This window comes from Marmota flaviventris, chromosome 4, assembly GCF_047511675.1.
Source record: "Marmota flaviventris isolate mMarFla1 chromosome 4, mMarFla1.hap1, whole genome shotgun sequence".
Classification (NCBI taxonomy): domain Eukaryota; kingdom Metazoa; phylum Chordata; class Mammalia; order Rodentia; family Sciuridae; genus Marmota; species Marmota flaviventris.
This window is the reverse complement of record NC_092501.1, coordinates 44,214,264-44,218,458: the sequence shown is the minus strand read 5'-3', so window position 1 is coordinate 44,218,458 and position 4,195 is coordinate 44,214,264. Positions and strand designations below refer to the sequence as shown.

General features: G+C 42.5%; 1 pseudogene; it reads left to right on the top strand.

The window, feature by feature from the left end:
* Positions 1-2,377: 2,377 nt before the first annotated feature.
* On the top strand, positions 2,378-3,085 carry LOC114082729 (neurofilament light polypeptide-like; annotated as a pseudogene).
* Positions 3,086-4,195: the final 1,110 nt, after the last annotated feature.

Genomic DNA, 4,195 nt, shown 5'->3' with positions numbered 1-4,195 from the left:
ACCTATCTTCTTCATCCATTCATCTATAAATAAATACTTCAATGGTGGATAGGGCTGCCCCTCAGGACCACACTGACATCCATGGAATTTTGTCTTTTTTCATGGAAGATGGACACAGCTATAAAAGAATACATCTGCTCTCAATAGACAGTACTTGAAAGAAAAATGAAATGAAGGGTGTGTTACCCCTGTAAAAATGGCAAAGTAAGCTGGGAATAATAAACCAAAATGGCCTGCCTTCTGCAGAGTGCCATGATGTCCCATGATTGTGACTGAGCATCATCAAATTGTTTTTGGTTCACAAACAATTTGAGGTTGACCTTGCAGTCTGCTGCCCAAATTTTGTTGAAAGTGATGAGTTGCTCTCAAAGATTGATTTGCAGAAAAGACCCAGGTGCTGAACCATGGCTCTGACTTGGGTTTAGTGAAGCCCCCTTACTGAGCAGGGGCTAACACCCTTCTTTTAGTGTGCAGCAGGAGAACTCTAGTTCATTATGTTGACTTGTGGAATGTGAGTCCCTGCCCTTCTTTTCCCCATCAAGTAAAATTCCAATGAATGATTTGGTAAGAAAAAAGTGACAATGCCCTTTCCATAAATGGATGCCTGAATGAGGTGGAAGAATATCTTAGATGAGATTAATTCAAAATGAGTTTATTTAAGAACCTAACAAAAATGATTTGTAAATCAGGTAGCCTTCAGTATAGGAACAGAATCTAAGAACAGTGGGCAATAATGTAATTAGGCAGCATTTATAGGAAACAGAAGTGAGGTATAAAGACAATTTAATTGTTTACAGCTGAAGTGGTTTAAAAGTTTCCACATGAACTGAAACTCAGTGCTAACTTCCCATTGCTGTGACAAAATACTTGACTTAACCAACTTCAAAGGAGTTTCAGAGGTTTCAGTCCATGATCCCTTGGTCTCATCCCTTTGGCCGAGTGGTGAAGCTGAACATCACGGTGAGCAAGTGGTTGAATAAAACTTGTCACATCATGGTAGCCAGGAAGCAAAAAGAGACCAGAGAAGAAAGGTCAGGATCCCAACATTCCCTTTAAGCACACAATCCCAAAGACCTAATGCTCTCCAATGTGTTTCTACCTGAAGTTGCCTCCTGATGTTTCTCCCACCTCCCCTTGGTACCACAGCCTGGCAACCCAACCTGCAGCACATGGCCTTTAAGGCCATTTGAGATCCATAGCACTCAGCTACTGGGATGGGACTCCATGTTGATTTGGGTCTGTTTATTCTATTTTGGAGCCTAGGCAAAACCAATGGCTTCCCCCATGTTTTATTTCACAACCCTAAATCAGTTTCTGCACATGATGTAAGCACTAGAGCAAATGCCTTTCCATGATCCTGGATGTGGTGTGGATCTTGGGTTCTACCTCTTCATTTTTGAGCCTGATAAGAGAACAAGCCTCTTGAAACATTTTAATAAGGAAATGGGTTTTCCTTTAAGTTTTACAAAAAGTATATTTCAATTGACAAAAGGATTCTCAGATGCTATTATAATAAATGTATATCTAGAAATTTAATAAACATTTTCAAAGACTCAATTGTATGATACAGTTTTAAAATACAACAGAAGTTTTGTAGATTGGTCTTTTTTGTCTAAATAGTGCCGTGGTAATAAATAACTCCAAACATTACATTAAATTCATAAATGCAATAAAATGGTTATTCATAAATTTAAAAAGAAAAGAAATTGCCTAATAGATGATAAATCTTTCTCATTATTACACACATTACAATCTACTTATATTTTATTGGTTGATGAAAGTCACAAGACAAACTTAAATTCAAAGCTCTAAAGTCTACTATTCTTGAAAGACATAGCCTGGCCAGCCAGGTGCAATGAAGATATGCAAAGAACATTTTGCCCTCATAAAAGAAACCGTGGCCACAAACCTATTTGGGCAGGAGAAAGGCTGAATTTCATGGTGACAGCATGTATTGAAACAAAACCACTCACCTTAGTCCTGGGTTGTGGATCAGTGGTAGCACTTGCCTAGCATGTGTGCAAGAGGCACTAGTTGGATTCTCAGTACCACATATAAATAAATGAGTAAAATAAAACCAAAAATCACTTGCCTCTGAGAGCACACCCCCAATGACCCAACAACTTTCCCCTAGGCCCCACCTCTGAACATTCAGCATTTCCCAAGAGCACCACCCAGGGGAACAATTCTTGAACACCTTGGCCTTTGGGGGACTCTCAAGTCCAAACTATGGCAATCTCTTAAGTAAAAAAATAAAATAAATAAAATAAATAATAATAATAATAATAATAATAGGCACACAGCCATCCATCCTTCACTTTCCCTTTCTCCCCTGTCCTTCCTCCTCTCCAAGCCCCCATCTCCGCTGGCCACCAGCATGAGTTCCTTTAGCTATGAGCCTAGACCTCCTACAAGCGGCGCTATGTGGAGACTCACCGGGTGCACATGTCCAGCGTGCGCAGTGGCTACAGCACCGCGCTCTCTGCTTACTCCAACTACTAGGCCCGGGTGTCCTCCTGGCTCTCCGTGCTCCGCAGCTACTCATCCAGTTCCGGCTCCTTGATGCACAGCCTGGAGAACCTAGACCTGAGCCAGGTAGCCGCCATTAGCAACGACCTCAGGTCCATCTGCACTCAGGAGAAGGTGCAGCTCCAGGACCTCAAAGACCGCTTCGCCAGCTTCATCTAGCGAGTGCAGGAGCTGGAGCAGCCGAACAAGCTGCTGGAAGCCGAGCTGCTGGTGCTGTGCCAGAAGCATTCGGAGCCGTCCCGCTTCCGGGCGCTGTAGGAGCAGGAGATTAGCCACCTGCGCCTGGCGGGGGGACGCTACCAAAGAGAAGCAGGCGCTTCAGAGAGCGCGCGAAGGGCTGGAGGAGACTCTGCGCAACCTGCAAGCACGCTATGAAGAGGAGGTGCTGAGCCGCGAGGACGCCAAGGGCCGCCTGATGAAGGCGCGCGAAGGCGCAGAGGAGGCAGAGCTGGCCCGCGCTGAGCTCCAAAAGCATATCCACAGCCTGATGGACGAAATCGCTTTTCTGAATCTCCAAAGCCTCATTCTGTCTCAGCCTTTCCTTCTCTCTTTTTAGGCTCCCCCTGTCCTTTAGAACTTGTTCTTATCTTCATTTTTCCACCCTTCTCTACCTCTATTTTCTCACGACTGTCTCTCCCCTTCTCTCTCTCTCTCTCTCTCTCTCTCTCTCTCTCTCTCTCTCTCTCCCTCCCTCCCTCCCTCCCTCCCTCCCTCCCCCTCTTTCTTTGCCTCTGTCTATCATTCCTATCTTGCCATCCACAATCTCCCTGGGTTCCCTGCTCGCGCCCCAGGTCCCACCCACCCGCCAAGGCGCCCTCAGGTGCAAACATTCTGATTCTGAGTCATCAGATCTGTCACCAAGACTAATATTTAATTTTTTAAAAAATTATATATAGATAAATTGGACACAACACCCTAATTCCCTAATTTCTTTATTTATTTTTATGTGGTGCTGAGGATTGAACTCAGCATACCACACATACTAGGTAAGCACTCCACCACTGAGCAACAACCCCAGCCCCTATGATCTAATTTTTAAAAAGCTTAAGTGGAGTAGTTTAGCTCAGTGGGAAATTATCAAAGAATACTTAAATTCACAAAAATTCTTATAGCTCAAATTTAGGGATTGGTTGCCTAATATTATGAATTTAAGACTAGAAACACACACACACACACACACACACACACACACACACACACACTTTGATTTCTTGTTATGTTAGAGCACAAAGTAATAAAGTGTAAAATGCAAAACATCAAATTTCTCCCTGTCACTAATTTCCTCTACCCAATAATCCCAGTTCAGTTCCCATAGCATGGTGGACACTTCTATTTCTTCTCTATATATTCCCTGTATTCTTAGTATGTATGGAGAAAAAAAAAATATAAACCTGGTATCAAATAATAAATATTTTGCTTTTAAATTCATGTCTACCTCAGTCCTAGCATCAAATCTTGAAAGATCACTAAAAATTTGCAAACAGTTTATGAAAGTGAGTACACATAAAACTACTTTATTCCATGTAGGAGCTGCAAAGTATCTTGTAGATGGGTATACCATTATTTATCCAGACAGTGCCCTATTTATGGACAAAGGGACTGTTTCTTTTTTCCACAATATAAAACATGCTTCAAGAACATACTTGTGTATATATCATTTTAACAG